The sequence below is a fragment of the Lycium barbarum genome, chromosome 6 (assembly GCF_019175385.1).
Source record: "Lycium barbarum isolate Lr01 chromosome 6, ASM1917538v2, whole genome shotgun sequence".
Taxonomy (NCBI): domain Eukaryota; kingdom Viridiplantae; phylum Streptophyta; class Magnoliopsida; order Solanales; family Solanaceae; genus Lycium; species Lycium barbarum.
Genome location: NC_083342.1, coordinates 126,880,663 through 126,905,927, shown reverse-complemented (window position 1 = coordinate 126,905,927; position 25,265 = coordinate 126,880,663). Strand labels below are relative to the sequence as shown.

General features: G+C 35.1%; 3 long non-coding RNA genes across 3 annotated transcripts; 2 read left to right on the top strand and 1 right to left on the bottom strand.

Annotated features, from left to right (window-relative positions):
- The first annotated feature begins 5,566 nt into the window (after nucleotides 1-5,566).
- Nucleotides 5,567-14,134, top strand: LOC132598747 (uncharacterized). Its single transcript, XR_009566667.1, has 5 exons — nucleotides 5,567-5,923; nucleotides 6,874-6,921; nucleotides 9,178-11,539; nucleotides 11,805-11,855; nucleotides 13,889-14,134. It is a non-coding gene; the product is annotated as an uncharacterized LOC132598747 (long non-coding RNA).
- Nucleotides 14,135-16,567: 2,433 nt separating this feature from the next.
- LOC132598746 (uncharacterized) lies at nucleotides 16,568-20,424 on the bottom strand. Its single transcript, XR_009566666.1, has 4 exons — nucleotides 19,897-20,424; nucleotides 18,867-19,016; nucleotides 17,333-17,393; nucleotides 16,568-16,860 (listed from the first exon to the last, which is right to left on the bottom strand). It is a non-coding gene; the product is annotated as an uncharacterized LOC132598746 (long non-coding RNA).
- A 482-nt stretch (nucleotides 20,425-20,906) lies between these two features.
- On the top strand, nucleotides 20,907-23,309 carry LOC132600162 (uncharacterized). The gene is made up of 3 exons (XR_009567143.1): nucleotides 20,907-21,140; nucleotides 21,282-21,332; nucleotides 22,946-23,309. It is a non-coding gene; the product is annotated as an uncharacterized LOC132600162 (long non-coding RNA).
- The last annotated feature ends 1,956 nt before the right edge of the window (nucleotides 23,310-25,265 follow it).

The window sequence follows — 25,265 nt, the reverse complement described above, 5'->3', positions numbered from 1 at the left end:
TATGCTAGTCATTCAATGTCAAATTTGACAATGCTGTATATGAACTCAAATCGTTCTTTTCCATGTTATATTTACCAATGTCCAACAGACTGGAAATAAAATACAAAGAAAAAGAAAATTAGCAATATTTTTAAAGAAACTGAGTAGTGGAGAAATAGAGTGATGGGGGAGCTGGTTCGGTAATCGTTGCTTCCGTTAGAGTTGACTGTTGAGTATAAAAAAGACCCAATACCAAATGACTGGTTCATGATGGGGTTATAAATTCTAATCTAAACCAAGATCACCTGTTTCAATACCAAATAAAATGGGTCAAGTATTTTTTTTTTAAAAAATAAAACAAACTCTTATTTTGTTTTGCACTGTAGTTATTTTTCGTTACAAATATCTCGATTTTTACTCTATTATATATTTCAACCAACTTATTTGAGATCAAAATGTAGTTAATTATTACTGTAACCAGTAGTACTAGACTACTAGTTTCAACCGACACTACTTCGACATTATAATCTACCCATACTACTCAAAAGTAGCAGCAGATGTACTCCTATCATATCTTATCCTCACCATTATTACATGTCACCTAAAGTATTTATTTCCAAACAAACATCATAAAGGATCAACAACAATAATAAAATACTCAGTGTAATTCGCAAAGTGGAGTCGATCTGAGGTGGGGAGGATAGCCCTACCTTCAAAAGGTACAGAGGTTGTATCCAAAAGACCCTCGATCGGCTCTAGTAAAAGCTTATTGATAAATAGTGTAAATATGTAGTAAAAGAATATTTTGTAAATCTTCTATTTTAGGTTAGTATAGTTTGTATCCTAATAGGACATTGTAACTATGGTATATTTACCAACTCAATCAATGAGAATGATCACGGAATTAATCTCTTTCATGGTATTAGATACTAGGGTTTCTTTTCCTTCTCTTCCGCTGCCCTAATTCTCCGACGTCCTCAACCCACTTTTCCGACGTCTTCTTCTTCTTCTTCTTCGATTTCCGTCCATTTTTCTTCCCTTTCATCAATGGCAGACACCAAGTTCCATCCTACTTTGGTTGTCTCCAACATCAAGAATCACATCCCAATCATTCTTGAGATGGAAATAGATCATTATTCAGCTTGGGCCGAATTATTCAAACTTCATGCCCGGTCTCACCGTGTCCTTTCCCACATTCTGCCAACCGGAAAGGAGAAGGCTCCTACCACCGACGACGAAAAGGAGTTGTGGTCCACTTTGGATGCCACGGTACTTCAATGGGTATATGCAACCATCTCCACGGACTTATTGCATACAATCATCGAAGAAGACCTATCGGCAAAGGAGGCCTGGGATCGCCTCCGTAATCTTTTTCAAGACAACAAAAACTCCCGTGCCGTTGCTTTGGAACATGATTTCTCTCATGTCAAGATGCGGGATTTTCCAAACGCTTCGGCGTATTGCCAACGTCTCAAGACCTTGGCCGATCAACTTAAGAGTGTGGGGGCTCCGATGACCGACAACCGCCTCGTTCTCCAACTGGTGGCTAGACTCCCAGAGGCATACAAAAATTTGGGTACCTACATCCGCCAAAGTAAGCCTCTTCCACCATTCTCCGAAGCTCGGTCAAGTTTGTGCCTTGAGGAAAAGGCGTTAGCTGAAATGCACGATGACTCGCCCGCGGCTATGGTGGCTAATTCCAAACGTGATTTTGATGACTCTTCTCATCTGGAAAATTCTGGTCGTTCTCACCATCATCGGGGCAAAAATAACAACAAAAATCGTGGATCTAGCGGCGGGAATAATAACGGCGGTGGCCGTGGTTCGGGCGGCGGCAGTGGCAGCCGACGCCGTGGAGGACGCCCCTCAGGTGACCAGCAGCAGTGGCAACAGCCCTCCTCACCGTGGCAGTGGGGTTGGATGCCTCAGTGGGCTCCCCCTTGCTCGTATCCTACCACGCAATGGGCTCGGCCACAGCAGCAGTGGCAGCCGCCATCTTCTTCGTCTGGCCCGAGGTCGCTGGCCCAGCCTGGCATTTTGGGCTCGCGACCACAGCAGCAGGCATATGCAGTCGCGGGTCCCCCGACGCAATGGACTCCGACGGATATTGAATCGTCCATGCACACGATGACGTTGAACCAACCCGATTCGAATTGGTATATGGATACCGGCGCCACGTCCCATATGACATCCACAAAAGGTACTCTCTCGTCTTATTTTAATTTGAGCAATCGTAATACTGGCATTGTTGTTGGTAATGGTAATTCAATTCCAATTCGAGGTTGTGGTCATGCTAAATTGCCTCCCCCGAACCCTCCTTTATTGTTAAACAATGTCCTACATGCGCTAAAACTCATAAAGAATTTGATATCGGTTCGTAAATTTACTACTGATAACTATGTGAGTGTTGAATGAAAGAGATTAATTCCGTGATCATTCTCATTGATTGAGTTGGTAAATATATCATAGTTACAATGTCCTATTAGGATACAAACTATACTAACCTAAAATAGAAGATTTACAAAATATTCTTTTACTACATATTTACACTATTTATCACACCCCCGCAGTCGAAACGGGAGGTTTACGAACGCTGAGACTGTCCCGAAAATCTTCAAATAAGACCTGTGGCAGTCCTTTAGTGAAAATATCGGCGAGCTGATATCGGGACGGAACATGAAGGACACGGACGTGGCTGCGCGCCACCTTTTCACGAACAAAATGTATATCCATCTCAATGTGCTTGGTGTGCTGATGTTGGACTGGATTTCCTGACAGGTAAATGGCACTGACATTATCACAATAAACTAAAGTAGCCTTAGGGATCGGACAATGTAGTTCCAAGAGGAGGTTACGTATCCAGCATGATTCAGAGACAACATTAGCAACCCCCCTATATTCTGCTTCCGCACTAGAGCGGGAAAGAGTAGGTTGGCGCTTAGATGACCAGGATATCAAATTATCTCCCAAAAACACGCAATAACCCGACGTCGAGCGTCTGGTGTCTGGACATCCCCCCCCCCCCCAATTAGCATCAGTGTATGAAACCAAATCAGTAACTGAAGATGAGTAGAGATGCAAACCATGATCAAGAGTACCCTGAATATACCGAATAATCCGCTTAAGAGCAAGCATATGCGTATCTCGTGGAGCATGCATATGAAGACAAATTTGCTGTACGGCATAAGAAATATCCGGTCTGGTGAAGGTAAGATACTGAAGAGCACCTGCAAGGCTCCGGAAATGAGTGGGATCGTCACACAGATCGCCAGAAGAGGCACTGACCTTCGGTTTAGTGTCAACCGGAGTGGAAGAAGGCTTACACGAGGACATTCCTGCACGTTCAATAATGTCCGTAGCATAACTTCGTTGTGATAGAAACATACCACCCTTGTGACGGGTCACCGCAATGCCAAGAAAATAGTTCAAAGGACCTAAGTCCTTCATAGCAAATTCTGAGCCAAGAAGGCCCATAATAGAACAGCGGAGAGCATCTGAAGAAGCAGTAAGAATAATATCATCCACATATAGTAAAATGTAAGCCAAGTGGTGCCCTTTGCGATAGATGAACAAGGAGTGGTCAGACCTGCTATTAGCAAAACCAATGGAAGAAACAAAGTCAGCAAATATTTTATACCAAGCTCTCGGTGCCTGTTTAAGCCCATATAAGGACTTGCGCAACAAACACACATAATCGGGACGAGATGGGTCTCTAAAACCCATAGGCTGATGCATATAAACCGTCTCCTTGAGCTCGCCATGAAGAAATGCATTTTTGACATCCAACTGATGAATGGGCCAATGTTTAGATAGAGCTAGACTTAAGACAGTGCGGATCGTTGCTGGCTTCACGACCGGACTGAAAGTCTCACCACAATCAATGTCAACCTGCTGTGTTTTGCCATCACCTACAAGACGGGCTTTATGCCTCTCAAAATCACCATTAGACTTTTCTTTATGAGTAAAAATCCACATAGACCGAATAACATTCACATTAGGTGGACGGGGTACCAACTCCCACGTCTTATTTTTAATAAGAGCATCATATTCATCATCCATGGCCAATTTCCAATTCGGGTCACGTAGCGCATCCAACGGTTTACGAGGTATGGGGGACTTGGTAACCGCCGCATGTAGATTAAATGGGTGCTTGGGTTTGAAAATCCCGCGCTGACTACGAGTGACCATGCGTGTGTGGGTATTGGGCTGGACAGGTGGAGAAATGGCCGAGTTTTGCGGGGTGGTGGGAAGCTGGTGGGGGAGAGGGGCGGACTGGTCCTGCGTAAAGGACGATGGAGGCTGCTGCCCAGGTGGGGAGGGGTCGGCGTGGTCCTGAGTCACGGGCAGCGACGGAGGGGGACAGGGCAGCGGTGGAGGGCTAGCGGCTATATGATGGATCAAGTAAGGAAAGAGGCCATCATCAAGGAAGTCATAAGAGGTGGGAGCCAGAGTATGGATTTTGGAAAACGGAAATTGAGTCTCATCAAATAAAACGTGACGACAAATAATTATTTTATTTAAGGATAAATCAAAACATTTGTAGCCACGATGGTTTGGTGGATATCCCAAAAAGACACATGGAGTTGACCGAGGGTGCAACTTGTGAATAGTAGTAGACGGAAAAAGGGGATAACATAAACACCCAAAGACTCGGAGATGAGAATAAGATGGTTTCCGTTGGTAAAGGACCTCTAAAGGTGATTTGTGACCCAATAGCTTACTTGGTAAAATATTAATGAGATACGTCGCCATTTGCAATGCATGATGCCAAAAAGACGGAGGAATGGAGGCATGAGCAAGAAGAGTACGGATGACATTATTTAGTGAACGAATTTTTCTTTCTGCTTTCCCATTTTGAGAGGATGTATGTAATAAAAGAATATTTTGTAATAGTTCTAGTTCATCTAGTATTTGTCATTCTTGCGTTCTTGGTAAACATGTTAAGTTGCCATTTGCTAGTTCTATTTTCGAAACTTTGTTTCCATTTGACATTATTCATAGAAGATTTACAAAATATTCTTTTACTACATATTTACACTATTTGTCACTTATCAACACCAGAAAGGATCCATAAAATATTTTTCAAGCGTAATCTTTTCATTTACTAAATCGATTAATAAAAAAAAGTTGACTTTTCTAAAATGATAATCAACATCTGCGGGTGAGTACGTGATACATCGAGTTTTATTATTAGTTCTTGTTTCCACTTTTCTTTTTATTTAATTTTACCTTTGAACCATAAAAACAGTCAATAATATTTGTATAAAGTAAGCTAGCAACATTACACATCTTAAGGTGCAGTCTTTCTTAGATTCTGCTAACACGGAATACTTCTTGTATCAGACTGCCTTTTACCTTTGAAACGTGGTTATTGGTTCGTAATCATAATTCTCCAATTTTATATATACTTGTATAAAGCTGCATAATCAGCTTCCGTGAAAATCTGATCTATTAAGGTCTACAAACTTCGAACAAGAAAAGGTCAAAATACAGCCAACTAAGTTTGACTATATGGAAGATTGAATCTAGTCTAGTCCATGCAAAAATAAGATATAAAGTTTGACAATTTCTGTCAAATTTATTAAATGGTCCAAATTAAATTGATCTAATCCAAATTCTAATTCGATTAAAACTTCACAAAATATCCTCTGCCACTTGTCCACTGTTGCACTAATGAAAAGAACTACGACGGGATATAATAAACAAGTTTCCCATAGTAGAGGAAAATATCTACCGACACTCCTCTATATATTCACACCCGATAGAACTAAAAGGCATAGAGAAAAACAGAAAAGTACGAGCAAAAATATGGAGAAGAAAATGATGACAGTGGCAGCTATGGCTATGGTGTTCATGATCCTGTTGTCGGCCAACACGGACATCGTCGATGCTCAAGGCGTCAATTGCTATGACAATTGTAACACTGGTTGCGCTGGTCTCCCATGTATGCCTTCATTTCTATCTCTCCTTTTTAATAACATATTGTTCGAGTCAGCTTATAAATACTACAATTATATTATTGGTGCCTATTACAGTCAGATTTCTCTTTAACAACATCCATATATAACATTTTTCTATAACAGTTAAATTTTTCTGAATTAATTGTTCATGTTATATTTTATTTCTCTATTAGAACTTTTTACCTATAACAATAGCAATAATTTTATAGCAATAGGATCTTTGTAAAATTACCCCACGTACAATTATCTTATTTTTTAATATAATATTTAATCATTTTTATAAAAATAGAATATCTATAATTTTGACCAAATATTTGATTTTTTAATATACTATTTATGATAAAGAATATCATATGAGTATATGTATTTTATCGCTAAAAGTTTTTCCTTCGTTATACAAAGTGTACTACAGTTTTTCTTTCATTATATAAAGTGTGAATAAGCTTAGAATTTGACAATTAAAAATTAAATTTTATATTTTTTTTTCTATAACATCAAAATATTATCTAAATGTTAATACTATTGTATGCATATAACAATCAAAAATTTTTAGAGCCAACGATATTTTTAAAGAGATGTTTGACTGGACTACTTTCTATCAGTGCATTAATTGGTTAAATCTATTCATTAAAACTTAGATAGATGGGAACAGTGACAAAGTCAGAAATTTACATAAAGGGATGCAAAAGTAGTAATATTTGACCTCCTTGTCACTTTACTAGAACTTTTATACAACAGCTTATATTTAACTTTGTTCATCTAGTATATTTTTTTAGTGACGGGGTTCAGTTGCATCCTTTTCATTAACCTAATTATGCCATTATAAGGGAACCTATAGCTGCTTTCCTTATGAATTATTTAATGAAATACTTAGACCATGAAAACTTAAAAAAAAAAAAATGTTTATAACAGTAAGAATTTGTTGATTTTTCAGCGAAGGAATACCTGCGTTGTGATAAGAAGTGCCACAAAAGATGCGGAGGTAATTCTCTTTTTCTTTTGAACTTTGCTTCTGAAAGAAGCGTTCTAGTTTGATTTTCATAGTCAAACATTCAAAACTTAGTGAGCTCTATTTGACCTTTTTTAGGGGTTCAAAGTTCTTAGACCTTAATTGATCTGAACTTTACTTATGCTGATTTACTGTCGTTGTAGACATGCATATTAAATTGAACTATGAAAAAGAGGGTTTGAAATAATAACTTTCACAATTCAAACTGAATATTAACCCCCTATTTCGATGGTGATTTCCCGTGGTTCATTAATGTATGATTTTCTCTGAAACCATGGTTGTTTCTATTGTTCTTAAAATTATGTGGTATGGTGTTGTAAATCCGTGGATCATTTCATGATTATATAACCATGAAAAGTCTCAATTTTTGAAATCACGGATTTAGTGGTTATATATTTCATTTCTCAATTATACTCCTCCCTCCACCATTCACCCCACCCCCACGCTACCACTCACCCTCACCCACGCCACCCCACGCCTCTCTACCACTCACCACCACCCCACCCCCTACCAACTACCCCGCTCCTCTGCCACCCACCCCTACCAACCCAACTACCACCCACTACCCCCTCACCACCGCCCAATCCCACCCCATAACAACTCACCCCCACCCTCATCCCACACCACCCACCTCGCACCACCCACTCCCATCCACTACCCCTCACCACCACCCAGCCCCATCCCACAATCACTCACCCCCACCCTACCACCCACTCTCATCCCACAATCACCCACCTCACACCACACACCCCTATCCACTACCCCTCACCACCACCCAACCCCACCCCACTACCCCCACTCTCATCCCACAACCACCCACCCCTCCACCACCCCCACTCACTACCTACTTATTTTTTAAAGTTCCTATTTTATTCTTTACCTGAGTTTTATTAATATATATAAATTAATTTCTAATTAAGAGTTAAGGGTATTTTAGTAAAATTACAAGTTATTATACAGTACCATACAATCAAATCAAACAATACAAATGTTATTAAACCACAACAAACGATACAGTCTTTCCAAACATTGTGTTCATTAATACAGTACAATAGAATACAACACCATACTATACCATACCATACTGTACATTAATGAGCCACGAGAAACAACCATCCAAACAAAAGGTAAAATGCTTAATAAAGTGAGAATGACCCAAAGTACTGTTAGTGTCCCATATCCGTGGTGGATATACAATTTTTTAATTTTTATATGGTTTTGAATAATCTTTACCTTATGTACTAATTTTTGACTAATTTTTTTGAATAATTTTGTAAGTTTTAGTATGAGTAGTAATATTGATGGGAATAATTCAAGTACAATATATAGATATTCTTTGCTCAAAGATGTTGCACAAAAGAGTATCACGAATTCTTTCCTTTTTGCCTTCAATTACATCGAAAAATGACTCGTAAACTTTATTATGATCTCCCTCGTTGGTTGTTCAAGGATTTCAATATTAAGAAGTATATCCACAGCTTCTTATACTAATTTCTCCTAACACTTACTAACTGTGCTGGCGTAGATTACTTATTCTGGGTATTATTTTGACAAGTAACTCTTCTATACAAATTCTGTAATATGACTTCTTAGTTTACCTCCTTCTATTTGAATAATCAATTTCAGCTCAGTTTGAACAAAATACTTAACTAATTTCACGCGTTACGTAGAGTTGGCAGAGTACGATTAATTTCTGGATTTGAAATTACTGCTTATATACTCGGTATTGGCCATAATTCACCTTTAGTAACTAAGAGGTGAAAGGGTTAAGGATTTACACGGTGTGAGATATCACATTGTTCGAATACTAGATGTTGTTGAAGTAGTTGAGTTAAGAGTCTAGGTCTAGACTCATTTTTTTAGCATGGTATCAAAGTCGTGCCTGTCCCATATATTTGTTTGCCTGATGTTTAGCCCACATATTATGTTATCACGCTTCAATTGCGGGATGTTAGGTATCCCACATTAGTTGTGGATATGGCCAATTTTTCTTCTTATAATTGGTTATGGTTACACAGTTCTTCAGCTTCAGTAACAACGTTGATCTTTTGCATGCTCTATTGTTAAGTTGATTTTGGAGACACACACTATAGCGATAAAGTTTAATTCGTCGTGAAATTTTCAGGTTTTTATCTGTAATTATTTGTCGCCTTGAGTTACCGTGTCTCTAATTTTTTTTAACCGTGCAGCTGAAATTCGAAATTTAACTTTAGATTCTTCATTATGCAGATGGCAAAATTGATGGAAACCTGGGTTGAAGGTGCTCAAAAGTACTAGCAAGCTATCGAAGCTAAATAATAAGTGTCTTTGATAATAATTTCTTTATAGTTTGAGAAAATAAATGTTACTTTTATGTGTATGCTTAATTACAACTATGAATCTTTACTGTAATAGATGCAATGTATGATGGTGAAACTACGTATATGAAATTATAATTGCCAGTTCATTACTAGTCAGCTCAAAGTCAAATTTGCCAACGCTGTGTATGAACTCAAATCATTCTTTCTCATGTTATATTTATCAACAGAGTAGAAAAAAGAAAAAGAAAAGGAGAATTAGCAGTATTTTTTAAGAAACTGAGTAGTGCAGAAAGATAACACTATAGACTCATCTCGCACATTCTACTAGTAGTGTGAGCATTAACCCAACTAAGCACATGAAAATGATCCACAAAATAATGTTTCAAGGTAAATCATTTTTTACATGAAAATATTCTCTAGGGAACGTTTTAATAGAAATTTTCTTTTTGACCGTCCTTCTAATTGAAAAATGAGTGAATTCGGATACTTCTGTTCGACACCATGAAGTATGAGTGAATTCAGATAAGACGGTTTAATGTGTAAGATGAGAAATGAATAGAAATAGCTAATCGTAAATTAGTTGGTAGCTAGGTCTGTGTTTGATATATGATAAGAAAAATTAGGGGAATTTTCTTGCGTTTGGTAGTTTATTGCGTAGAAATGTCTTATTCGAGGAAAATGTTTTTCACCAAAATGAAAAAAAAAAATGACATTATGCCTATATTTACAATTCGAAAATATCACTGGAATACTATTATTATACCTTATCCTTCATGTCACCTACATTGATTTTCGACATGGTTTGGTAAAGCTTTATTACTAAAATTGACTATCAAATAATGGTTGTTGTTGACAATTAACTATATAGTTCTTAGTTCAATTTCTCTTTTTATTTTTATCCACCCCTTTTAGACGGGGTTTGTCGTTCGAAATTGTCCAATTTCATATACTTATAAAAATCAAATTTCATGAAGATCAGATCTATAAAAGTTTAAAAAAAAAAAAAAAAAAAAAAAAAAGGTCTATTAAAAGTCAAAGTGCTTTGAAATGGTCAAAAGAAGATGAACTTTGAAATGGTCAAATACATCTCGATAAGTTTGAGTTTGACTATGTATGGAAGTTAGACTAGATCACTCGAATTTGAAGCAAGTTTACATCGGTTTTTTTGCAAGGAAAATTCAATATATCAGAAAAATAAATATTAGCGAAAAATAATAAACTAGAAAAGGAAAGGGCGAAGAAACGAAAAAAGAAAAAAGAAAGAAACAAAAGCAAACTCACCTATGCTCACTTAACTTTGCACTTGCCAAATGTCAATTGCCATCATAACGCATGTAAGCTCGTGCAAATAAGTTTAGTGGAGTTCTTATTACAATTTAAAAGTCTCAAGAGTTCAAATCTAATAACACTCTCGTCATTGCTAACTCAATTTATTTTCTTATTAACAAAGAAAAACAGTTGCGATTAGAAAATTATGCAAATACCGTTCACCATCTTTTACCTTTTAATTTCACGCTTCGGCACGAATTGCGAATTATTTCAAGATAAATCCGAATTTGAAAATAATTAAAAGTGCTAAAACCAAACAAAGATGCTAAGTCTACTCAGCTTACAGTATCAAACATTGAAGAAGAAGAAAAACGACGGAAGATCAAATTAAATAAAGGGAAAAGGGTCATATTTGGCTCTCCACTATGGAAAAAAGGTTCATATTACTCTAAGTTATCGGTTCATATATGCAGTTAACCCACCACACCAACCCTTCTTTTTACGTTAAGGACGACATACATGGACCGATAGTATAACGTTAAGGGTGTATATGGATCAATAGTATAACTGAAGGCAATATTAAGCTTTTTCAAAAGTAGTTGGGCAAATCTTTTCCCTTAAATAAAATAAAGTTAGGACTTAATTAACTTTGTACTCAATTCTAGTCAAAGTTTATTTAAATGGTCCAAAGTATAATCCAATAATATGAAGGAAAATTAACAATATCTCTCAGTTCCCACTTGTCCACTAGGCACTAGTAAAAGTGACTACACATGCAAAGGGATATATAAATAAGGTTCCCATTAAAGGAAAATCTCTACCGACGGTCTTGACAATAGTATAAAACCAATTAAAAGCATAGAGTAAGAGAGAGAGAAAAAAAATGGATAAGAAGAGAATGATAGGAGTGGCTGCTATGGCTATGGTGTTCATCATCCTTTTATCGGCCAACATAGACACTGTCAATGCTCAAGGCGTTAATTGCTATGACTCTTGTGAAACTGCCTGCGTTGGTCTCCCTGGTATATGTCCCATTATTTCTCCCTCTTCCTCTTTATTTATTTATTTTTAAAATAATGGTGGTGTTCGGATCAACCTCTATTATTTTATTGAGTACTTAGTATTACTTTGCACCATATCAGCGTCTACTGAAATTTCAACAGATAAAAATAAAATAACCATCATCGGATCTCTTATGGGTGATTGCATCCTTGAATGCTTTCTTTTGAATTCTTTAGACCTCATAGCCAAAAAAAAAAATTAACAGTAGAATATGTTAATTTCCAGACCGTCTGTACCGGCGTTGTGCGGGCAAGTGCCAGATTAGGTGCGGACCAGGTATATTCCTTCTATTTTTCCTTTTCCGTTTCTCATTTTTTCTAGTATAATTTCTTTCTTGGGTTATCAGAAATTTTCTGGTGAACTTTGCAACTGTTGTAGTTTGACTTTCATGGTCAAGCTGTATTTGGCCTTTTCTGGTTCAAACATCTTAGACCTTAATTGAATGTTAATTTAATGTTGCTGTAGCTACCCGTATTTTATTCAACTATGGAAAAAAATTGAACGAATAAGAACTCTATGACACAATAAATGATTAAAGAAGTCAAACTAAAACATCACTGCTACAAATCTCTTTAGTTACTCGTTCCTAATTGTACATCTATAACTACTCCCTTATGCGATGAGGAAAAACAAAGCTTTTTGGATTAAGAACCTTGACATAGAAATTTAGTTAGGGAATTTTTTTTGAACCAAGAACCTAGTTTAAAAAGGTAGGACAAAATGTTTAACACAATTAAAGAGGATTTTGAATGAAGAACCACAAAGTTATACTCAATAACAACCAACTAAGTTTGATAGTCGATTATTTGAAGCTTGATTTACCAAACATTCACTCATAGGTCTTGATTTTCCATGTACATAATTAGATTCTCTGCTATTGATATTTCTCTATATGTCAATAATTGTAATTTACCATTCCATTAGTACTCCCTAGTCATGGATATATTTTGTTTTATGTAAAATGAAGGATCCCCTCATGGACTTCATGGAAGTGGAGTATCTGAAATAACATATTCATGTAGAAGAAGGTCCCAATATTTTTAGTTAATTTATATGTCCGATTACAACAACAACAATCCAGTGAAATCCCACATCGTAGGGTCTGGGGAGGGTAGAGTGTACGCAGACCTGACTCCTACCAAGGTAGGACGGCTGTTTCCGAAAGACCCCCGGCTCAATAAAAGCATAAAAATAAGTCAGATACGGTTAGATAAGGTTAAGAGATTCGGATAAGAGATTTAAAGCGATATGGAAATGAAATAATGCAAGCGACACAGATAATACAGGATAATCAGAGCACAGAAAATAACAGATAATAGCAAAAATCAGAGCAGATGACACAGGATAACCAAAGCACAGGAAATAACACATAATAACAGATAATAGCAGAAATCGGAGCACAAGAAATTATATTGCAATAATGCGACTACTAATAAGAACGGATAACGAGACTATCTACTAGCCTTCTACCCTAATTTGGGTCCTCCAAACCCTCCTATCTAAGGTCATGTCCTCGGTAAGCTGTAATTGCGCCATGTCGTGTCTAATTACCTCTCCCCAATACTTCTTCGGCCTACCCCTACCTCGTCTGAAACCATCCATGGCCAACCTCTCACACCTCCGCACTGGGGCATCTGTATCTCTCCTCTTCACATGCCCAAACCATCTCAATCTCGCTTCTCGCATCTTGTCTTCCACCGAGGCCACCCCCACCTTATATGTCCGATTAGTTTTACGAAAAAATTAGAAGAAAATATTGCTTGGATTCATCAATCGTAGCAATAGTGAGGGCTAGCCACTTTTCAGCCTTGTAATTGAAAATAATCATTGTCATGGAGTTCTAAATTCCACGTGTGAAACTTCATGATAATGTCTTATTTCACCTTTGAATTGAAACTCCAAAATTGTGGCTACTTTTAAAAATATATATGGAGGCTGAAAAGTGGAAATTACTGAATTTCATCCGGATTAATCTAACTTTGGGGCCTCCATGTTATGGCCTTATAGGCCTATAACTATCCAAGTGGGTGTAGCTTCTGAAACTGGACCGTGTTTTTGGGGCGAGATCAAGGGTTATGGTTATACAGTTCTCCTTCTAATAACTTCAGTCACATTCATTGCATACTCTACTGATGTGTTCATTTTTGGGGACCATGTCCACGACACAAGTAAAGATTAATTTTCTGAGGAATTTACATATTTTCATGCTTATAGTCTTATTTATTTGTTGCCCTGAGTTACCATGTCTCCACATTTTTTACCGTGCAGCTTAAATTGGCGGAAATTTAACTTTAGACATGTTTACGCAGATGGCAAAATTGATGGAAACCTGGGTTGAAAGAGGCCAAAAGTAGCAAGCTTTCAAGGCTATTATTTTAAGCAGTTAGCCAGTTACACAATACCTGTGTAATCCACAATAGAATCTTCATAGTTTGGGAAAATAAACCTTTATTGTTACTTGCATGTTTAATTAATACGACTGTTTATTTATTGTAATAGAAGCATTGTAATGACATGATGTGAAACAATAAATGGAAATAAGTGTTACCGTGGAATTTCCCCGTCAGGTCAAAATTGTCAACTACTCCCTCCGTTCGCTTTTACTTGTCCACTATGAACTTTGCACACCCCTTAAGAAATATTAAATGAAATGCATAATTTACTATGATATTCATATTAATTGATGCATATTTTTAATGAACCTGAAATGATTTAAATTGAGTTCTATATAGGTAAAACAAGAAATATGCTAAAAGTGATAAGTAAAAGTGAAAATGATTTTTTAGAATACTGAATAAGTAAAAATAATTAGAGAGATTTATGAACAGTCAAAATCATTCTTTGTCATGTTATATTTGCCGAAACGGACTATGATATAAAAAGGGAAAGGAAAAGTAGCTCTATTTTTTAACGTGAAAAATGATTAGATTGGTCACGAGTTTGTCTAAAAATGCGGAAAACACTCACTTTCTGGTTTATGCCAATATAATAACAAAACTTTGGTCGGAGTAATTATACTGTAAGATTGCATGTGTACAGAGGATTAATTAAGTTATAAACAAATCGTTAGCTTAACTGCTTGAGTCAACCTATTCAGCCCATTCCTCAATACGTCTATAAATTGTGCACTTGCACTTAGAGCCCGTTTGGATTGGCTTATAAATTGGCTTATAAGCTGTTTTTAGCTTTTTTAAGTGCTTAGTTGGCCAGCTTAAAGTCATTTTATGCTTAAAATAAGCTCAAAAAAATAATTGGACCCATTTGACTTAGTTTATCTAAAGCAGTTTATAAGCTGAAAACAGCTTATAAGCAAAAAAAAATAAGTTGGACTACCCCAACTTATTTTTTTCAGCTTATAAGCTGCAAACAGCTTTAAGCTGTAAGCCAATCCAAACGGGCTCTTACACTTTCTTACTCAATAATAAAAGAAACATTTCCAATTCTTCAATCGATTCTCGAACTAACACTTTAACAAAGTACAGTAAGTTACTCCTTCCGTCTCAAATTATCAATCATTTTTTTATTTTACACGCCCCTTAAGAAATATTAATTAGAAGGGGTATTTGACTAATTTTATCTTTAATTATGTCTAAGTTATAATATATCTCTATTAAATGTTCACTCTATTTATGTGTCATCTCCATTAATGACAAAATTCACTAAGGGTAAAATGGGGAAAAAATAATCAATTGTGCCTTGAATTTCTAATATAACAAATAATTTAAGACAACTATTTTAGTAACCACGGCAAAAAATTTCAGATGGAGGGAGTATTAGTTAGCATCTTCGTCTTCCTTTTTAGGATCCTTTTGTATATAAATTGCAATTTCAACGCATAATTTACTGGCATCCAGGAGGAGAAGAGGTGTAATAATTTTTCTCATTCTCATATTTGGATTATTAATTAATAGAAAGAGGGAGAATAGAAAATTTAAATACTCAAAAGAATTTGTTCACCTCACTATACCTTTTTAAAAAAGATACAAGGGACGGAAGAAAACAAGGGGAATTAAATCTACGCCTATAGAATGGAAGAATTTAACCTAACTAAATTATACAGAATCGAGATTTTTCAGAGTTAAAAACTTTATACATCCTTCAAAATAACAAGCATTTGGTAACAATTATTGCGTGGGTCATCTTACTAGTTTTATTTCGTCACATCAAGACGATTTTCGGTTCACTTTGTCTCTGTTAGTAAAGAATACCCCACTTGAATTATATGCTATAAAATATTTGTATCTCACTAAAATCACAGATTTTCCTTTAGAGTGCCAAACACAACATAGCTTTGGCGGAACAAAAATCATTTTCAAATTTCTTTGAAATGAGAAAAATGACTTAAAAGATAAGGAAAATAACTTTCACAAGAAAAAATAAGTTCCACAAGTAACACTCCACATTGATTGTGTCCTCACATCCTCACCAACACATCTCATCTTCACCCCCAACCTCCAACCCTCATAGTGTTTGTCTAGATTATATATAAATAATTTTCAGATAGTATTTTTTACTTACATATCGAACACAAAAAAATAAGTTAAAACATTTTCCTACCCCCACAGAACACACCCTAAAACTATTCTAATATGATAATCAGGATCCGTGGGTGAGTGTGTGGTACATGAAGTTTCAATGCTGGACTGGTTCTCATTTCAACTTTTCTTTTTAATCTAACCTTCCTCTACAACGAGTTTTTATTTCATAATCTCCAATTTCAGATCTATTAAGGTCTAATTAGAACTTTCAACAACAAAAAGTCAAAATACAGCCAACGAAGTTTGACTATGGAGGATCCAATCTAGTCCATATATAAAAATACTAGGCCAGAATGGCCCGTGGAGGAGGTTTAGCGAATATACAATCGGCTGTTTTACACGGTAGACAAGGTGAATAATTAGTTTTTCTAAAACTATAAGATTGAAGAATAAAAGTTTCACGTAATGTTGCTTATAAAATTGGACGAATCATTAAAGCACTGAGAAAGCTAACATAATTTCTTGAGAAAACATAAAGCAGCCATATAGAATGGAAAGGACATTCTACTCGACCCAACTACAGCAGCAAAAGGTCAAATAACACATTGATATTGCCTTCAACAGAACAAAACCTAATTAGGTAAAAAGGGTATCCCAACAAAAGAAAACATATCCACCCAAAAAAATAAAGATCAAATTGAAAACAATAAAAAAAGAATCACAGTTAAATATTTGAACATGATAATGTTTGGAATGGTTGATGAAGCACCAAAAAGTTTCACATTCTGAGTACCATTTTTAACCTGTACAACATGAACACGAAATGTTTTCTCAGTATCCTGGTTGAGTTACTAAAAAGAGTGTTTAAGGTGGTAAAGAATCCAGATGAAAATTGAACAGAGATATTACAGTGGAGCATTTATTCATTGGGAAAGAAGCAAAATGCGACAAAAACAGAACAGAAACAGATTGAAGATTAGATTATAAACTTTTATATTCTGGTTCAATTTGTTTAGATGGCTGAGCAAAAATTTAGCTTTGTTTGTTCATGCTCGCGCTCAGAAAGCTTCTTTCTTATCAGTTTATATAATTCGTGATGCCTAGCTTTTTTGTCAGCATGTGCATTTCAACGCTTTGATCTATTTTTTGTTTCATTTCTACCACAGATTACTATGTACACACATATGTAACATTTTAGTAAAATACACCGATGTATTATAGAGCCAAAAACATACAATATTTGCAAAAAATTAATTTTGGTAAAAAAAATATCACCTGTTAATTGGAAGACTACACAACCACACGAATAGAGAGCGACCACAACAGAACGTAAAAACTGCAAGCATAAAGAAGAAAAAATAGAAGAAACCAACAAACTATCAGTAGTCGTAGTAGGATGGTATAACATAAAACAACACATGCACATATCATATACAACAAAAAACATTAAATCCACCTGAGAGGGAAAAGATCTATTAGATGAAGCTAACTTTAGATTACAAAAGCACTGTCGCAGTATAAATATTGTACCGGTCATTTCTTTGATATAAAATTACAAATTATAAAAATAAATGCATGTAGATTACTATTAAAACAGATATATCATAATTTCTTTGGAGCAAAATACTCACTCATGGGTGTCAGTAGTTGTCAAACGATATATTTTTTCCAACAACAACAGCAAACTGTCATCAACCACCTCTTTTCCTTTCGATTGGTTAAAAGTAAGTCATGGAAAACCAGCGGCAGTCACATAAATAATTTGAATTGTCTTGGGAACATGCTACTATGGTCGTTACGTAGCTGATGCTACAATGTAACTTAACTGTAGAATTGGCAATTATATCATCTCTAGCCAAGTTTTTGTCCACAGGCTATTAGACTCGAGTAAAGAAGATAGCATCAAGATTCTACTTACAATGTCTTATATCTATCGTCTTGGCTGCAAGACTTTTTAAAACACCAAGTTCAATTCAGTTAAAAGGATTGTCTTCCAGTTAACACGATCCTGCCAACTCTTTGTCAAAGTGACTTTGAAATTGGCATGAATATCTTTCATCTGATAAGGATGTGTGCAGGAACCGTAAAAAAATAACAATACAGCAAAAGTTAGACAAAATTTATACAATGTCACAATAACTTTAAAAGGCATAGGAAGGTTGAAAAAAAATCTTGCTACGTTTGTTCTTCTCTAGCAGAAATTAAATTTTCAAAAATGAAAAGGGAAGAAGTTGTAGAATCGAATTTCCAAAAATAGAAAATTTATTTGATGATATCAGTACTATTTTACATACCTAAATCTGTCCGTTTTTAGGATGTCGCTCACGTAGCCCAAACCTTGATTAACCCAGTGGATAAACTAAATCTTAAATATCAGACTGAAAAAGGAATGAAATACAAGAGAAAAAGGAGTATAACGTAGCACATTTTTTTATCGTTTTCTCTAGTTCTTAACTAAGAAGTCACTACCCGATGTCTTTCCACTATACCAATCAACATAGGAAAAATGCTAACATAGAATATGCAGAAAGAAGCATCATTCAATACATATAATCAAATTACAAAAATTGATGTGTCGTCCATTCATCTTCATTTCCTTCTATATGTGCTCTGTGTTCTCTGGCTTTAATTTTGTGCAGCCTTACTAACTTTCTAACACCGGATATTTGGATATTTCTATATGGCTTTAATTTTGTGCAGCCTTCTATATGGATATTTCTAACAAATGATTGTAACACAGGTGCTAGAAATCAAGAAAATTCGATGCTCATGAAAATGTAGATAGTTTCCAACAACAACATTAACATACCCAGTGTAGATACTTCTTCATTGCACGTACGGATAGCAGACAAATCTATGTATGAAACACAAATCAGGACCATAACTCTTCTCCACTTTGATCATCATTGACAAATGCACCTTTGAATTGGTCTCTTGATCCAAAAACCGTCCTGCATAGCTATAGCAAAAGTAAGCTCCACGTGAGTGTGGAATCTCTATATGTTTTTTGATCAAGTATATATGAGTAGAGTAGCTATATTCTTGCACCCGCATCAATACACTATTAGATATTCAAGCTTCACACCCAAAGTTTCACAGAGCAATGATGGGCTATAGTAAGTAGTAACAAAAGTTTTAGGAGACTTCTGCTTGTCAATTCTTATACACCAAAGGAAATAGTAAAACGAAAGCTTTAGGCAAACCAAAATTAAAGGTATACAAATGATGAATGTATACCATGATATGTTTCTTTATGGTTATCTATTCGAGTCACCCCCTCAGATTTAGCTCACAACAGCTATGGAATTACAAAATTAAGGACCCGTTTGGCCATGAGAATTTTTCACTTCTATCCAAACAAAAAAAAATCACTTTATTTAAAAATCAGCGTTTAGCCATGAAAATTTCAAATACGGAAAACACCTAAAACTTTTTTCACTTTCATTACATTAAAACAACCAAATATTATTTGCAAAAACTATAACCAAACACAATTCTATCTTCAACTCGAACTTTAAAATTTCGAATAAAGTGATTTTTTTTTTTTTTAATTTTCATGGCCAAACGCCTGCTTAGAGAGTATGAAGGGAACCCAGAAAAAAGCACCGAAACAAAAAAGATAGAAGAAACGAAGTAGGAAGAGAAGCCAACAATAAAATCTGAAGGGATTGTTTTTGTATGAGATGTATGGGCTTACGTTTGTCCCTCTGTCTCTAATGGTTAAATAAAACAGCAAGGTTAGAATTGAAAATGGAGTTCACCCTTACATTTAACACACGGCAATCAATGGATTATGAAATTAAGAATTATGAAGATAAACCCGAAAAAAGGATACTTACAAAATTAAAAGAGGAACAAACTTGTAAGCTAGAATACCTAGCAAGAACACCGGCCAATCGCAGCATCCTCAACCAAATCGGAGCTTCTTGTGGTATATGGGCATACCAAAGATTCTCTCAGTAATAAGGTCAATTAGCAGGAATGCTCTTATTACGGGGTGGTCTCTAAGTTTTGTCCTTTAAAATGGTGGTATTTAAAGTTTTTCGTTCGCTAGGATCGCTTGGTGACGGATTTAAACGTCCACTCAAGCGAAAATAATTTTTTTCGTAAGACATAAGTTCAGACAAAAAGCAGAGTTAATTTTTTTCGTAAGACATAAGTTCAGACAAAAAGCAGAGTTATAACTCTATCTTGAGACAGAAAGGGTAATATTTATAAATTCTGCCCCTTGCAAGATCTGCTTTAAAGCAGAAATTTTATTTTTTTTTACAATTTTTACATTGTAAAAAAAGTTTAAATTTTTACTGAGTGACAGTTTAAACCCGTGACCAAACTGTCCCTATTAAAGGGCAAACTTTAAATACCACCATTTTGAAAGGCAAAACTCAAAGACCACCCCAAACGAAGGGCAATCGGCGCAAAAAAAATGATTGGGATTTGGGACTAAAGCCCATCAAGAAGCATCCAAGAAGGGATGCGGTGGTTTTTTAGAATTTTTGGTTGAAGGACACGTTGCATTTAGAATAATGTGAAAAGACAGAATTACCCTTTGCTGCGGTGGCTACTGGCTAGTTAGCTTTTAGGTTGAGACACTTTTGTTAGCTGGGAAAAGTCTAAAACGCCCCAGGTCAAAATCAAAGCTTTTCTAACATATAAGTAAAGCTAAAGTTTTGTATTCCGGTCAAATTTAATTCAATTGGTCAAAATGAGTCTAATCCGAATCAAAATTAACAATATCTTCAGCAACTTGTCCACGATGGCACTGATAAAAAAAATTAACAATATCTTCAGCCACTTGTCCACTATGGCACTGATAAAAGTGACAAATACGGGATATATAAATAAGCTTCCCATTAGAAGGAAAATATCAACCGACGGTCTTACCTCCACACACGTCCGATAAAACTAAAAGCATAGAGAAATTAAGAGAGAGTGAAGAAAATCATGGAGAGCAAGAAAATGATGACAGTGGCAGCTATGGCTATGGTGTTCATGATCTTGTTATCGGCCAATATGGACACTGTCGATGCTCAAGGAGTCGATTGCTGGGACAGTTGCAATACTGCCTGTGTTGGTCTCCCACGTATGTCATTATTCTCCCTCACCCTCTTTTTCTTCTTTTAACTTTTTTTTTTTCCTTCTATAATTATAGTTTTCGGATCAGCTTTATGCGTCTTGATTATTTCATCGAGTACTTAACAGTAAAAATTTATTAACTTTTCAGTGAGACAATATCAGCGTTGTGATGGGAAGTGCGTCATTAAGTGCGGACCAGGTAATTCTATTATTCGTCTGGCTTTTTCATTTCTCAGCTTTTTAGTTTTACTTTTTCGAGTTATTGAAATCTTTTAATGATGACACTTAGTGAGATGTGTTTTGGCCTTTTCTGGTTCTCGAATCTCTACCGGAGATTATGACAGGCACGAGAATTCAATTTATCGGAACCTTAAAGGTAGAAATCTTAGACATCAATTGATCTGATCTTCACAATGGTCTTGTAGTCACGTGTATTTAATTGAACTATGAAAAAAAAAAGTTTGAACTAACAAAACTTTGTTCAATGGTACAAGAAGTTGTCAAAGGTAACAATTAGAGATGATAAATAGGAGGATTGATCTGAATTTAAAAGGATCAAATAGGTTGAATCAATAAATGAATTATTGTCTAATCTTGTTCCAACTTAACATGACAAAGATGAGTTGGATCAAAATGAGCTAAACAAGGGATATCCCAATCTGCCCAATTTGATCGGTCATTTTACAATCACTTACATAATTTCATTCCATGTCTCTTCTCTATTAATATAAGATAGAGTTATAACATAAATAAATTGGCGATTCAAATGCATTATTTATTAGACATCATGACCAAATCACGGGGAGTACACTATCAAAAGTGTATCTTCATGAGTTAAGATCGAACATTTTCATTGGTTAAGATTGGGTATCACCATAGGTCTATTTGAGATTGGATCAATCTGACTTTTGGGCCTCCATAGCTATGAGCCCATAACTGTCCACCGTGGGTGTAGCTTCAAAAACGGGTTATTCACACGAATATCCCTATTCGGGGGTGGTCTTTAATTTTTGTCCCTCAAATTATTGGTCTTTAATTTTTGTCCTTCAGTACTTTAAGTTAAAAAAAAGCGGTCGAAAATACTCCTGACATTTGGATCCTGGGTTTGAATCCCAACAGAGTTAAAAAAAAAATCGCAATCATATGAAACAATGCTTATTCGCTGTGTAGTTACATAGAAACTTTGCCGGACACGGCAAAGGTTTCTATGAAACTACATAGAGCCTATGCCTATAGGCATAGTTGTGAAATTAAGACAGAACTTCATTTCCACAAACGTTTGTTGGACAAGACATAGGTTCTATGTAACTTCGCTCGAATAGACATAGGTTCTGAACCTACGCCTTGCGATTTTTTTTTTAATTATTTTTTTTACTCTGCTGGGGATCAAATCGACATCTCTGGTGCGAAAAGGATACTTTACCCACAAATTTTCATTAAATGAAAAGTAGCACAAAAATTAAAGACCAGCGAATTAAGGGACAAAAATTAAAGACCAGTCCGTATGAAGGCCAATCCACGTAATTTTTTGTTCAGGAACTCTGTATTGGGCCTAGATCAAGCCAGTGGGTTATGGTTATACAGTTCTTATTCTTCAGCAACACTCCTTGCGTACGCTACTGATGTTTCATGTTTGGAGACTTACCACTATACAAGTAAAGATTAATTTCTGAGGAATTGTCACATCTTTATCTGTATTTTATATTTTCATTCATCTATTTGTTGCCCTGAGTTACCATGTCTTCACATTTTTTACCTTGCAGCTTAAATTGGAAATTAACTTTAGACTTGTTTCGTGGTATTGTTGTGCAGATGGCAAAATTTATGGAAACCTGGGTTGAAAGTGCTAAAAAGCTAGCGAGCTACCAAGGGCTATTGTTGTCTATTTGATAATAAATTCGTCATAGTTTGGGAAATAATGTATTTCACTATTTGTCATAATACATATTGTGCAACGTATTTTCACTAGTTGTCATAATACATGTTGAAATTATAGTAGCTAGTTGAATTTACCGGCCAGGTCAAACTTTCCGTCTTTAAATGAACTCAAATAAATTTTGTCATGTATAATTTACCAATAGAGTAGAAATAAGTTGGCAATCAATATATATTATAAAGCTAGGCATAGACAAGGTGATGTGACACCTCTCTATGGCCAAGAAACCTATTTATTTTTTTTCTCCTTTTTTTGCCATTTTCCTTTCATTTTTCCATTTACTTCATTTTAAAAAAATCTAAAAGAATTAAAGATTTCAGTTATTTCCCATTGCTGTTACATGCTTCATGTTAATTAACAGAGGTTAAAACTCTTTCACTCCCTCACGTTATAACACTGTAATAACTATAGATGCCCAATAGTCTAATCCTATTTTGCTTTCTACTATAAATCTCAAAAGATCAGTTATGTAGCATCCATGGTTTTCTCATATTCTTTTTTTACTTTTCTCCCTTATTTTTGTCTAGAAAATCTGTAAAAATAAAATAAATTAAATACACCTTATTTATGTCATTCTTTATTATTCGAGTAGCATTTATTTCTTATACACCCACGTTCAATTCCTTCTTTATCAAATCCTTTTTCCACTGTATCCTTAATTTTTCTCTTTTAATATCCACGTTTCCTTCCCATTAAATCTCATTAATTTGACATTGATAACGTATATATAGCAGCAGCAAGTGTCGAACCTATAAATAGAAAGCCAGTAACCATTGATTTCAAGCCATTTAGCTTCTTTCTGGCTTTATATTTTTGAAATTTTTGTCTCACCATATTTGTTTTTTTTTTTTTTTTTTTTGTGTGTGTAGGTTTTCCCTTCAAAGGAGTAGCAAGAAGATAGGAAAAGAATCACACGCGAAGGATTGTTTTCCGCAAGCCTGGCCTAGCAATTTATTGCGTCAACTTTAATAGATGAATAGACATATTATGAGGATAAATGAGATATTGATAAAAGCTTGGCAAAAAAGGTAGAGATGAATTTGATGGGGTACGTAGCGGAGGAGAGTGTATTTAAGATTTCATAAACGTATTTTATGTTTTTGCAGTGAATATACAATAAAGTTAACAAAAGAGTTGATGGAAGTTCTTTTCTCCTCCTCTTCTTCTGATTTGTTTTTCAGACTCCTTTAAAATAATACTACATGTGATAAATTTATAGGATGTATATGGAAGTATTGATATGGTAAAAAATATATAAGAAAAGATGAAGAAGATTTTGCATAAAATTAGGAGTAAAATTGTTACTGATTTTAAGCGAAAATCTGGGCGAAGAAAATATTAACAGAAAATGTAGTAAAAATAACATTATGCCAAAATTTGCAAAGGTTATAAGAGGGGTGATAGAGTAAATTTGAGGAAAAAGAAGGAATGAAAATGGTAAAAATGGAAAGAGAAAAAGGAATAAAAGGAGAGAAGATAAGTTTTACATAATCTCCCTATTTTGATTTCCTCATTCACCTATTCACGTCCATTTGTGGCCGAGATTTGTGTTCTTGTGCATTCCCTCAGTTTGGAAGTTTATTAATTCTATCTTACTTTCCTTATTTTGTCTTTTTATTCCTTTAGTCTTAGATGAAGGAAATCTTTGGAAGTCAATTATATTCTAACTTATGACATATATAAATTATGCCCTTATAAACAATACAATTACGTACAAAAATATGTTTACCTACATTATACATTTACTAAAAGGGTATAGTAACAAAAAAAAAATCAATCCACCTAAAAAATATTATTTAATGAAGTTAAAAAATAATGATGAAAACTAGAGTTTTTTTTTACTTTCTTTTACGATAAATATTTTCAAATTTTGTTTTAGAAAAAATATTTCTTATGTGAATAAAAAAAATGGTGTGATGATGTTATGGTAATTTATATTTTCATACGATTATGTTATGAATTTAATTTTTCGCTTCGCTTTTGAAATAAAAATTCTATTAGAGACTTCTGAATTGAAATTATAAGCTTGTATTTAAAATTATTTATTTTAGTAAATTTGAAGATATTTTAGTAGTTGTAAAAAAATTGACTATTTGAGTGTTCAAGAATAAGGAAAACTTATTCCGTAACTTACTACGTAAAGTTTTCTGTGACCGCGCAAAGCGCGAACCAAATTTAGTAGTAAGCAATATGCTA